General features: G+C 35.3%; 1 pseudogene; it reads left to right on the forward strand.

Moving 5' to 3' along the window:
* LOC120131823 overlaps positions 1 to 14,764 on the forward strand; it is a 48,940-nt pseudogene extending 34,176 nt beyond the window's left edge.

Raw genomic sequence — 14,764 nt, forward strand, 5'->3', positions numbered from 1 at the left:
GAATTAGTGATAAAACGGGCGAATTCTGCATTTTTTTTATTATTTGGTCACGGCTGGAGACATGGGCACGACTCTGAGCACGACGTGGTCTGACGTGGTAGTTTCTAGAAGGTCCAGTCAGCGGCGGTTTCTAGAAGACTTCGTCTGCACGCCTTCTGGAAGATTGACGAGCAGAGTTGCATTAGGAGATTAGTTTAAGTTTGAATTTAAATTTAAAAACAATTATCTTTTGTATTATTTTATTATTTTATTTGCTTATCCTTTAGGCTTTGAGAGGCTATAAATACCCACTTGGGGTAAGCCTAAACTCATCATTCAGAATACATTATTCTTTTCTCTCTAGTTTTTATAAAAGTTTTCTCTTTTCCTTTTCAAGTTCTTTTTATTTTTCTTATTTTCAAGTTTTATTTTTATGCTAAGTATGACTTTTGTCATGCTTAGCTAAACTTTTCATAAGCCAAGAGCTGTCGCGATGATTCAATTCCAACGGGAGAATTGAAACGGTCCCTTAATATCTTCGGAATATCTCTCTCAATCTCTGCGCTTATTTTTCAAAATCAAAACAGTTTTCAAAATAAAAGATTGACTTTGGTCAAGAGGTTGTTGCGATTAAACGTGTGGGAGGAAGATTCGGCTTATAGAAAGTAATTCGACTTCCTGGGAACACACTTGGCGAGATAGCTTCGCCAAGAGGGAATTGAGATCGGAATTGACGGTTATAGAAACAACAATCCGAGTCGGTCGCCACGAACTTAAACGATATTTGATCTACGACAATAGATGTTGTTAGAATCAACTACCGAAGCCGGAATCAAAAATTTCCTTGGGTATTCGGTATACAAGATAGAGTCACAAGGATAGCCCTTGTAGACAAAGTAACCGACGTGAATCCCGAAGAGAAAATCTTATTCGATGATCTAAAGGAAATTGAATCAAAGCGAAGCTTGAGGCTACTTTTACCGTATTTATTCACAATCTTCATCTTCTTATTTTTACTTTAATTACTTTTATTTAATCACTTTATTATCTTTTTACTAAAATCCCCCCATTTTTACTGTTTCACGCCTGGCATAAATAATTCAGACAGAAATTTATAATTTTCTAAGTCCCTGTGGAATCGACCCTTACTTCTCTTTGCTACGTATTTCCTTAATTTATTGATTGAGAATAAGGAATTATTTTGACATCCGAAACGACAGTTGTCAAATTGGCGCCGTTGCCGGGGACTTCGCCAAAGTTACTAATTTTTGTTTGTTTTTGATTTATGACCAGGACTAATCCGGGCACATTAGTGGAGTACAACCTGGAGATCGAAGCTGAAGCTATGAGACTCCACACACAGACACTTCGGGAAAGAATGAGACAATAATTAGATCCAGAAGAAAGATCAAATTCAGGTAATACAAATCCGATGGCCGAACCTACTATTCGGGAGTTAGCCGCGGCACCCACTGAACAAGGGCCTATGTGCATTGATTTTCCCCAAGGCGAAACTCCATACCAATTGAAAACTGGCCTTATTCATCTCCTCCCTACATTCCGTGGATTGCCAAACGAGAATCCACACCAACATCTCAAGGAATTTCACATGGTCTGCTCTAGCATGACACTACAGGGAGTAACCGAGGACCAAATCAAACTTAGAGCTTTTCCTTTTTCCTTAGCCGATTCGGCTAAAGAGTGGTTATTTTATCTTCCTCCTAATTCTGTTACTACATGGGCTAATATGACTCGTCTTTTTCTTGACAGGTTTTCCCTGCGGCAAAAGTAAGTGAACTACGAAGGAGAATACTTGGAATCAAGCAGCTTGATGGAGAGTCACTTTACGACTACTGGGAGCGTTTTAAGAAGTTATGTTCTAGTTGCCCACAACATGGGTTAACCGAACAAACACTCCTTTAATACTTTTATGAAGGATTATCTCCCCTGGAAATGAAGATGATCGATGCAGCCAGCGGTGGAGCCTTGGTGAATATGACTCCTAGTGAGGTAAGAGACTTAATATCGACAATGGCTGCAAATTCCCAACAGTTCCACGCAAATAATGAACCTTATCGAAGGGTTCATGAGATAAGTTCATCTTCCTTTGAAAATAAAATAGATAAGTTAACTGAAATCGTAAACTCTCTTGTTGCAGGAAAGACAGGACAAAATCGATCATGTGGAATATGTGCATTACCTAATCATACAACAGACGGTTTTCCACTGATTCAAGACGACGCAACAGCTCAAGTCAACGCAGCCGGAAACTTTCCGGGACCTCCCCAAAGAGCTTATAATCTTTATGGTAATACATACAACCCAGGATAGAGGGATCATCCGAACTTCAGTTATGCGCAGAACCCGAGACCGAATCAAGGCTATCAAGTGAGACCTCCACCACCGCAACAACCGCAGAAGTCATCATTAGAATTGATTGTCGAGAGGTTAGCACTATCCCAGGAGAAATTCCAGACTCGAACTGAAACCCACTTCCAAGAGATGGACAAGCAATTGAGCCAACTGGCTCAAACCGTGGGGAGATTAGAGTCACAAAGGAGGCTACCATCACAAACTGAACCGAATCCAATAGAGAATGTTAGCGCCATCACCCTCCGAAGCGGTACAATTGTTGAACAACCAGACCCTAAAGAGGTAAGCGCAAGATCTTAGAAGAAAGAAGAAGATTCGAACTCCCAAAGTGAAGAAGAAGCAGTTGACGCAGAATCCCAGAAAGAGAACGATGAAGAACAAACGGACGATCTGAAGCCATCTCCCTACGATGTGCCACCGCCTTTTCCATCAAGGTTAGTTAAAAAGGATAAAAAAGTTGAGGAAAAGGAAATATTAGACGTACTTCGGAAGGTAGAAGTTAACATACCTCTCCTCGAAGTTATCCGGAAAGTTCCAAGGTATTATCGGTTTCTGAAGGATCTCTGTACGACTAAAAGGAAGCTTACCGGGGTCGAGAAAGTGGATTTAGGTGCGAACGTTTCAGCAGTTTTCCAACGACCGCTTTCACCGAAGTATAAAGACCAAGGTATGTTTTCAATACCTTATAAAATTGGCGAGGTTAAAATCAAGCGAGCTATGTGCGATCTAGGTGCCTCTATCAATGTAATGCCTCTCTCCGTTTATAATTTAATTTCCACCAAGCCTTTGAAGGAGACGAGAGTTACACTTCAGCTAGTTGACAAATCAATAATTTATCCTGAAGGACTCATAGAGAATGTTCTAGTGGAGGTAGAAAACTTAATTTTCCCTGCTGATTTTTATGTGATTGATATGGAAAATGATCGTAGCAACATTGGTTCTGAAATCCTCCTCGGTCGTCCCTTTCTGAGCACGGCAAATGCAAAAATTGATGTTCGAAGCGGTATTCTTACTATGGAGTTCGACGGTGAGATCTTAAAATTTGATGTTTATAAAGCAATGAGATATCCGGATAACGTTCATAGTATTAATTTTGTTGGCATTTTTGAACTTGTTGATGATGAATCTAACTTTGTTGACGATTTATGCAAGGAATCAGATGATAAAAAAGACGACATAAGGGAGTTGAAAAATATTTCAGTTGTTGATTCAAATTTGATCTCAACTCCTTTAAAAACTAAAGATTTACCTTCCTTTTTGCAGGCACCAAAAATTAAGTCGAAATCATCAAGGAGTCGTTTGAAGAAATCATTTTTTGGTAAAAAAGATGTTTTGACGGCCATTTTTATGGACAAGTTTTTAAAATTGGGAAATATCCGAAGAAATCTTTGTGAGAATTTTCAAATTTCTCATAAGGAATTTCTTAGTTGGAGAAAGCGAATGAAGCGGAAGTGTTTGTCACGAAACCTGTAGTCTGAACCAGGTCGTCAAGCTAATGACGTTAAATAAAGCGCTTCATGGGAGGCAACCCATTGTTTTCAATTCCGTTATATTTTTATTTTTATTTTTTCTTTTATTATTTTTTTTCCGATTAAGCATATTTTATTTAATTTTGCAGGAATTTCAAACTTAAACAACGAAGAATTGAGAGATTATCGTCCGAACAATGCCAAATTCTACCCCTAGGAGCATGTAACGGTGCACGTTAGCACGCTTCTAAGGAGATCGGTCGACAGTAAATCCGGGGAGTACTCTGTTCCTTCTCTTTTACTTTAATTTTGAGGCAAAACGCTTTAAGTGAGGGGGAGTAGAGTGTTGGATTGAATTTCATTTCGCTTATCTTTATGCTTTGAATCTAGTATGTGTTGGTTGAATTGGTCGGAAATTTCATTAATTATCTTTGTCTTGTTGAAATTTTTTGGAATGCTATGCTTGCTTGGGAACACATAATTGTTTAGGTTAGGATATTCTTGATAGCGAATAGCATGAATTGTGATAAGTTGGTATTTTTGTGATATTCCATGACTTTGTTGGTTGAAATGTGATTAGCTCAATGCATGAAACAATTTGGTGAGATTTGAGCCTTTACGAGCATATTATTTTCGCTCTCATTTTGTTTGATTGAGTGTGTCGAATTCGGCATTGGTATTCTAGAACCTGCATGTTAAATACTGTCGAGATTACACATGAACATGATGCTTTAAGATGATTTGGGCACCTTAGGATTAACCATTCCGTTTCCCCACTAAATTGCCTACCCATACATTTTCCCCTTAGTTAACCACTTTTGAGCCTATTCCCGCTTCTTGATTTTCACCATGTTCATAAACCCGAGCCTTTTTGTTTTATCCCTATTTTCTACCTTTTTCAAGACAAGTGAATAATTTTACCGTTGTATTCTCCATCGAAAAAAAAATGTTGAATGAAAAAAAAAGCTGTTCGAAAGAAAAAGAAAACATGAAAGAAAAAAAATAGAAAACAAAACAACAAAAGTGTGAAAAAGAAATGCATTTTGACACGAAATTTGTTGTTTGATATGTCATCTTTTTATCTCGTTGTGCTTAATGTTTTGATGGAGTTGAGATTATTATTTGTCAGTTCCTTGCCTTGAATATTTAGCCTTATGTTTAGCCTTTTCCCCATCTTTACCTAAGCCCCGTTACAACCAATAAAAGACCCTTTGATTTATGCATCTTGTTCTTATTAGTAGTAGAGATTTGATTTACTTACAGGCTTATGGTAATACCGTGTAAATTCTGACATTGAGCGTTTCTTTACCCCAAACACATTGAGTGATTTGAGTGAATCCCGGTAAGGTATTGAGTTATGAGCATTGAAATTAATGAATGAATGGATATTACAATTGCACTTGACTTGTTCCAATTGGTGATGTTCAATTGATTGATTTCTTGACTTGAATAGTTATTGTGGTCTCTACCTTGCTTCCCTAAATGTGAAACTTGAGAAAGAACGTTTAATGAAGTTTTTGACTGATTTGGTTAATCATACTTGAGGACAAGCATGAGATAAGTGAGGGGGAATTTGATGAGTGTTCAGAATAGTTAATATTTGCTCGTTATTTCTTCGGTTTTGTGGATTTATTGCTGTTGATTTGGTCGTGTTGTGCTTGTTTTTGTGCAGGTCCTTACTTTCCAGAATTAGTGATAAAACAGGCGAATTCTGCATTTTTATTATTATTTGGTCACGGCTGGAGACATGGGCACGACTCTGGGCACGACGCGGTCTGATGTGGCAGTTTCTAGAAGGTCCAGTCAGCGGCGGTTTCTAGAAGACTTCGTCTGCACGCCTTCTAGAAGATTGACGAGCAGAGTTGCATTAGGAGACTAGTTTAAGTTTGAATTTAAATTTAAAAACAATTATCTTTTGTATTATTTTATTATTTTATTTGCTTATCCTTTAGGCTTTGAGAGGCTATAAATACCCACTTGGGGTAAGCCTAAACTCATCATTCAGTATACATTCTTCTTTTCTCTCTAGTTTTTATAAAAGTTTTCTCTTTTCCTTTTCAAGTTCTTTTTATTTTTCTTATTTTCAAGTTTTATTTTTATGCTAAGTATGACTTTTGTCATGCTTAGCTAAACTTTTCATAAGCCGAGAGCTGTCTCGATGATTCAATTCCAACGGGAGAATTGAAATGGTCCCTTAATATCTTCAGAATATCTCTCTCAATCTCTGCGCTTATTTTTCAAAATCAAAACAGTTTTCAAAATCAAAGATTGACTTTGGTCAAGAGGTTGTTGCGATTAAACGTGTGGGAGGAAGATTCGGCTTATAGAAAGCAATTCGACTTCCTGGGAACACACTTGGCGAGATAGCTTCGCCAAGAGGGAATTGAGATCGGAATTGACGGTTATAGAAACAACAATCCGAGTTGGTCGCCACAAACTTAAACGGTATTTGATCTACGATAATAGATGTTGTTAGAATCAACTACCGAAGCCGGAATCAAAGATTGCCTTGGGTATTCGGTATACAAGATAGAGTCACAAGGATAGCCCTTGTAGACAAAGTAACCGACGTGAATCCCGAAGAGAAAATCTTATTCGATGATCTAAAGGAAATTGAACCAAAGCGAAGCTTGAGGCTACTTTTACCGTATTTATTCACAATCTTCATCTTCTTATTTTTACTTTAATTACTTTTATTTAATCACTTTATTATCTTTTTACTAAAATCCCCCCATTTTTACTGTTTCACGCCTGGCATAAATAATTCAGACAGAAATTTATAATTTTCTAAGTCCCTGTGGAATCGACCCTTACTTCTCTTTGCTACGTATTTCCTTAATTTATTGATTGAGAATAAGGAATTATTTTGACATCCGAAACGACAGTTGTCAGAAAGCATCAAATCTCAAGTTTGAGACTTTCAAGCCTATTTTTCATTCAATATTCATTTTGCTTTCAAGAACACTACTTGTACTCAATTGTATTCATTTTTTTAGTGTTCTTTTCTTTGTTCTAGAATTATGCAAACAATCTACCTTGTGAGGATTTCCTTGTAAGTTTGCAAATTTGTAATCTTCTCTTTAAGAAAGAGTGTTATAAAGAATTGGGGTATATTCTTGAGGGAGTTGTAAGGTTATCTCTTTGGCCTCAAAAGAAAGAACAAATTAGTGAATTTGTTGGAAAATCCTTAGTGTGGATAGCTAAGGTAGTGGACGTAAACTTTGGTTGAGAAAGTCAACCACTCTAAATCGCTGTGCAAATCTTTTCAATTTTCTGCAAAAGCTTCCACCAAAATTTTAATTGCCAATTTACCCCCCTCTTGGCCAATTCCATCGATCGATTAACTCAACACGTTAGCTTCCATCTTTAAAGGTGAGTTTGATTTAGCTGTTGATTTCTTGAATTCATTAGTTGGTTTTGATTCTTTGGTCATTATATAAGATTAAGAAAAGCTTATATAAGCTTAAAACACTAAGAAGAGAGAATTAGAAAGGAATTTCTATTAAGAGTTTATAAATGAACTTTTAATTTAAAGAGATTTTTGAAGTATTAATGATGAATTTGACTTGTAAAGAGTATAATGAAGAAGTTATAAGAGTTAGAATTGAATTTAGAACACATGGAAAATTTGATGAAATTCTTTGATTCAAGAATTATGGTGAATTATGAGATATGGTGAAGCGTTATAGTATTATAAGAAGGTTTACATATGTATATACAAGTTTTAAGGTATAAGGAGAGATTAATAAGTAGAATTTGAGGACAAAGTAAGAATTTTCGGGCTCAAAATATAATTTATGGGTTGTGTGCATCGATGCATCTTCAATGTGTATCGATGCACTCTCAAATAAAGGAACATCGAATGTAATTAGTGCATCGATGCATGAGGAGTGCATCGATGCACCCCTTTGAGATTAAAATATCGAAGGTGATTTGTGTACCGATGCATGGGTAGTGCATCGATGCACATGTTAAGGGATGCATCGATACACTGTGGAATGTATCGATGCACTTCAATGGGAAATGGAATAAATCTTTCTTTCAGTCTAAAAAGTGATAAATTATAGTATATCGATTGGATACTGATAGTATAAATATATGATTGTGTAGATATCGATCGAGAGCAAGTTCCGGAATGATTGAAATATTAGAATTGATCCAGAATAGAAAGAAAGCCATAGGAGTAATTGATAGCAAGTGAGGCCAAAGTGAGTGCATATTAGATCGTATATGATATAAAATGGAAATAAGACTTGCATCAAGTCTATTTCCTATAGTGTTATGCATAAATTCATGAACATGTGTTTGTTATGAATTATATGTTGTTGTAGGTATGATATGACTTGTATGAATATATGTTTATATAATGAATAATATGCATATGTGATATATGAATATAAGAGATTAAGTGAATGAACATAGATGATATGTAGAATTATATAAGAATAAGATATGAATCATATAATATAGGTTATATGAGAAATATATGTGAATAAGATATGATATATATGTTAATGAGAAACCATGCAAGTGACATGAACTATGTGATATGAATATGTGGAAAATGATACAAAGTTATGTGATTATATGGTCACAAGAGATAAGAGACAGGTGAAAGTGAACTATGTGATTATATGAATATGTAACATGATATATTGCTAATGCCCATGTTATGTGTAAAGAGAGCTAGAGGTATGGTTGGCATGCCAAGAGTCGAGGGATTTACAGTGGTCCTTCGGGACATAGTGGTTTTTCGGGACATTTCATAGTGGTCCTTTGGGACATTTCATAGTAGTCCTTCGGGACAAATTTCATAGCCCCTAGTGGGACCCCATACGAGCTGTGGTGACAGCATAGTGCACAACCTCAATAGACTCACATATCTATAGTTCTCAAAAGTGTACATGGGCTAAACAAAGAGATAACAATGAAGATAATACTTGTGAAGTATATGTTTTCGTGATATGAACTGTATTATATGATTGATATGATGATGTGTGTATGGTTTGAATGAGTCATATGTTGATAAAAAAGTATTCTTAAAGGATATAAATGATAATAATATGGATAATATAATAAGATTAATGATGGAAATAATGTGTGATGTGTATATGTGTACATTATATTATATATAATGATTGTGTGACATCATGAAGTGATATGTTCATACATGTTTAAGCATTTAGAGTTTTCTTTATAAGTTTAATGCCTCACTAAGTCATAGACTTAGCGTGTGATTGTTTTACACGTAGGTTACAGAAGTGAGAAGAGAAACGAAGAAGAGCAAGACAGGTCAGCACTTCCCTTACAAAATTTCAGATCAGAAAATAGATGATTTAAATGTGTTTGGTTAATTTGAATATAGTTGGCATGTACTAATTGATTGAGTTGAATATGCTCTGATCGATTTTGGTTATTTTGGTCAATTTATGTAAATAAACCTCTTTTATTTTAATGAAAGTTTTACATTTTCTTTGAATTTTGTCAAGAGTCAAAGTTTGAAAAGTCAATGTGACATCTCAGACTCGTATTCGGGTCGGGTACGGGTTGGGGGTATTACAACTTCTCCACTTTGAAGAAATGAAAACCTTCTAACATTATCTTCCTATCGTTTAATCAAATGTCTATAACAATAGAACATTTCTCAAATTCACCCTTGAACTTGGGTGTTCTCAACTCTTTTCGATACATTCATTCTATGAATTATAGAAGTATAAAATTGAAAACACATCATAATATCATTCAACATCATGAAACATTCTCTAATCTTATACAGGCACTCCCTGAGGTTTTCTCTCTTCTCCCTGCCTTGCCAGGGCAGGTGAATGCTATTACCTTCAGTCTATTACCTTGTGTTTCACTTTAAAAACTCTTATGACCATATACCTAATATAACATAATACTTTAACTCTATTATCAAGACAGTATACTCCATACACTATCAAATAAGAAAATTTTTCACTTTGTGTTGGCATGTATATTTTTTAAAACACTTTTGACTTCGTTTTTAGCCTAGAATCGGCTAAACCGTAGCTCTGATACCATTAAATGTAACACCCCAACCCGTATCCGACCTGAATACGAGTCCGAGATGTTACATTGACTTTTAAAAACGATATTCTTACAAAATATCAAAACAGTTGAACTCATTTTAAGAAAATACGATCATATATTGTTGAATTATGTTTGTTATAAAATTTTGAGGCAAAAACATATTTATGAACAGTAAAATACGATATGAATAGTACCGCGAACAATATATATCATTAAATGTACATATCATATATAGTGTATTTGTTATTATCTCTTATTAATCCATGTACACATATCACTAATTCTTTTTATCATATAACATATACTAAACATTTTTATACAGATCATGGAACACATATATCATTTTCAATACGTTTAACATTTCACATTCATTATCATTAATTCTTATAATTTAACACCCTTATATATAACATATCATGCATTAACCAACAATACACCATTACATAAATCTTGTGATCTATTCCATATAACAAATCACATATACATATCATATTCAGTATACTTGTTAAATTTCTTTGTTAGCCCATGTACACTATTGAGAACTGAAGGTATGTGAGTACATTGAGGTTGTGCACCACTATGTTGTCACCATAGCTCGTATAAATGTCCCAAATGACCTATCCAGAGGTCATACAGAACCTCGACAACTGTCTATAGGTCCCGAAGAACCTAGGTAAACTATCCATATATCCCAAAAGACATAGGTAATTATGTCCATATGTTCCGTAAAACATAGGTAAACCCTCGAGTCTTGGCATACCAACTATACCTCTAGCTATCATATCACATAGCATGACCATTATATTCATATCACTTCACATATTCACAAGTACATTTCACTTTTCATATGATTTCATAATCATATGTCACTTAGCTTATAACACTTCTCTTGTGTTCATATGACATATAAATCATTGTCATCTCTTGTTCTCATATGCTTCACATACATCACATATATCACATTCATATCACATATTCATACAGGCTTACGGTTTTATCACATATCATGTCATTTCACATATACACTTTTATAACGCATAAACTCATATATTCTTATCACATAGCTTCTTATTATATCATTCACCTCATATAACTTATTGTCACATAATCTCCTTTTATCTTATCAGTAAATACTACTTATTTTATTTCACCTTTCTATTTATTTACATAAGCCACATAGCACTTACAAGAACATATTCACTCAAATAATCAAGCATACATACATTTCATGTCATTCATTTTACATATGCATGTAATCATGTAAATCATGTCACATACAATAACATTTTAAGAGTTACTTCTTACCATAGTAACTCTGTCACTGGCTCATCGCAAGCCAATGTTCTTCTATAACATAAGCACAAATTAAATTGCTCTCACCTTAGCCTTGCTTTGATTCAATCCTAATTCTTTGATTGTTCCGGTACTTGTTTAGGCTCAATATCTACATAAATATAACATTTCAAAACAATTATCAGAAGCCTAAACCTTAAACTTGATGTTAATAACTTAAGCCGGTTTAATGAACCAAAATTCCATTTTTCGTTCAAGCCCATAAATCACTGTTCATTGCACGAAAATTCACTATTCCCACTTCAATTCTTCATGTTTCATTCACTTTTCTATTCTTAACTCAAATATACATACTTAAACTAATTTATATCCATTTAAACCATCTTTATCTTCCATATCTCATTATGATTCTTAAAATTAAGAATCATACCAAATTTTCAACATGCTCTAATTTCAATTCTATCACTTCATATCTCTTAATACCCATTAATTATTATTTTATTATTTCCTTTGTTCAATGACCATTTTGCCCTTTATTTTCTTTGATAATTACTAAAACTTTCAAGAAATACTTTCAAATAAATCATTGAGCCTTTCAACTTTTCCACTTTAATCGCCAAATTCTGAAAATTTACAATTTAGTCACTAACCCGTAGTTTATGATATTACAGAACCCCTTTCATACAATTAAAATATTATATGTTCTTTACTTTGAATAATTTTACATTTCTCTGTCATACGAAGTAGATTGTAAGCCCTGAGCACAGCTAGAGTTAGACGATGCCTTCCTTGACTGCCACTTTTTTCACCAAAATTATTGCCCACATTTTTAACCTGTGGTTCACTAAAACAGTGTAATCTTAAGTCTAACCTTTTCCACAGCATGGTTCTTACCTTGATATACAGTTAGTTTTTCATGGGATAACTGCTAGGAAGGTTTTATGGACTTAAACACTATTTATCTTGTTTCTCCTTTTTTTCCTGCTGAAGATGGTTCTTCATCAATTGCTGCGAATATGCGGCAACTTGAATTGCATGATGATGACCAGGAGCCACCACATGAAGTGGATGGTCCATCTGTAATCATACCAAACCACCTGCAACTGCAAGTCCACTCACAGGACTGTTCATATTTGAGTTTTGGACCTGACATTGGTTCTACCTTCTATGGATCATTTGCATCAAGGCCCTTGAAGAATAATTTGGATGAAGTTCCTGAAGCAGCAGATATCTCATCTATTGGGCACACTGAGAATAGGTATTCTTTAGAATATTTCCCCAAGATTTTAATTTTCCTTGCTTCACTCTTTTGTTCCATGTACAATTGTGGTAAACGTTTTTGCTTGCAGAAATCCCGTGTATTATGGGGATGAACAAATCGCAAGCAACACAGATGGGAATATAATGATTAGAAGTAATGTCAGCACTGGAAATTATGAGGCTAATGAAGATTCTGAACCAGCTGTACTGAAACAGGATGCTTCTGAAGCTGCCCAAGGGAGTCAGTATACATTTCCTTCGTCTGCATCTGGTTATAACTACGAGAACTCATTCCAGTTAAATCATGCCTTTACTCATCCGGAGACAAACACTCAAATACAAAATCTCACTCCTTTCTCAAGTGTAATGGTAATGCAAATTAATTGTATGATTCTGTTTTCCTGTTCTGAATACATAAACTTTATTTTCCTAGTTCATAATTCAAACCATACGTATTATAGTTCGATTTAAAATTTTCTTTTACATATAACTTTCTGGTTGATGGCTGCATCTTCTTGTTCTAGGTTTCATTTTCAAGAAAAACCCTGTTGTACTGTTTGAAATGATTGATTGACCTGCTATGTTCTTTGAACACAGTGTTAGTATCTGGAGTTCCCTTCTTACCATAATGGCTTTTGTTGCAGCAAGCATATACAAATTCATTGCCAAGCACTTTGCTGACATCAACTGTTCAGACTGCAAGAGAGCCAGATCTTCCATATTCACCCTTCCCCGTGACTCAGTCAATACTTACAAAATACACCAATGCATTCTCTTCCATTAGTGGTCCAACTTTCTATGCCAGAGGTGCGCTTTGCTTTCTCTTCTTAATTTCTTGATGTCTATTTTGTGCATTTTTAATTGTGACCAACTACTATTCCTTTTTATATTTTCAAATCTAAAAAAGCTTTTATAGAATACCATCGAGACTCAAGATATTCGTATGGGTGGGTGTATAGTACTAAAGTGATGATTGGATGGAGGAAAAAAACTTGAGAGAAGTTACTCTGCACATTTGATTTGGTCTTGGTTTGTTTGAGAAGAGATAAATAAGAGGCAGCTAAGAGTTGGTGATGAGGATATAATTATAAAACAAATGTCCTATATTCTCACAATTTAAAGTTAGTTTTGTTATTTTATTGGACATTTTTTAAATTGGAATCTGAGTTGGATCTCTCCGATTGATATGGGAGACCTACCCATTCCGTAGGGCACTCTTATTTCTAGGTGTTGGTCTTGAGAGCAAACCAATTTTTGGAGTATCATTTCAATGGTTTACTTAAGTGATATGAAACATCATACCATCTAAGTATTGAAGCTCTTTTTAATGTCATTTTAGCTTAAACTTTTCATGGTATTGGTGTTATCAAGAATGCACTATCTTGTTTATATATTTGACCTGATAAGTTTTGGTTGTGAAAGCACATATTCTATGCTGAAACCGAAGCACCCTTAAACTCTAGTTTTTTATGCATCATTGATCCCTAACGTGGAATGGAGACCTTTGACTATTTCCTATCGGTCACTTCTTTGTCCTCAATTATGCATCTGGTTCTACCAGATTTGCCTTTACTTTCGTTGCATGATTGTCATGTGCATGTGTCTGTCAAAAAAGAGCAAAAATGCCAACTTACCATAAACATCAATATAGTTGGGGGTGGAGAAAGAGAAAATGATGGGCCACTTTCGAAGCCTAACTAAAAAACTCTATAATTGATAATATTTCTGCACCACAGGCAACTCCACAGACCCTGCCTGGTGCCAGCGTTTCACGGGAACTGCTCTTCCACAGCATCTAGCCATGCACCCTTTTCCCCAACCTGCGCATCCGTTGGGTCATTTTGCCAACATGATTAGTTATCCTTTCTTGACCCAGAGTTACACTTATATGCCATCTGCATTCCAGCAAGCATTTGCTGGTAAATAGTAACTACCCTCGGTCCCTGGCAGCGGTGCTCCCTCAATACAAAAATATTGTTTCTGTTAGCAGCTTGCCTCAATCTGCTGCAATTGCGTCTGGGTATGGTTTTGGGAATTCTACCAACGTTCCTGGAGGACTTCCTCCGAATCCACCTACTGCACCTGCCGGCACAACCATCGCCTATGATGATATTCTGAGTTCTCAGTACAAGGACAGCAATCATTTGATGTCACTTCAACAATGTACCGACCATTGTTCGTTTGAATCGAATAGTTTTCCTTCATTACTGTGGAATGTATGTGTGCATAATATTGCATTCATTCTTGTTAAATGGTACCGAAGTATTGATGAAAAGTCCGTACTTCCTCTTTCTACCTTTACTCACGGGTGTATATGGTTTTACGTACTTGTATAG

Source organism: Hibiscus syriacus, unplaced genomic scaffold, assembly GCF_006381635.1.
Source record: "Hibiscus syriacus cultivar Baekdansim isolate YM2019G1 unplaced genomic scaffold, ASM638163v2 tig00110556_pilon, whole genome shotgun sequence".
Lineage (NCBI taxonomy): Eukaryota > Viridiplantae > Streptophyta > Magnoliopsida > Malvales > Malvaceae > Hibiscus > Hibiscus syriacus.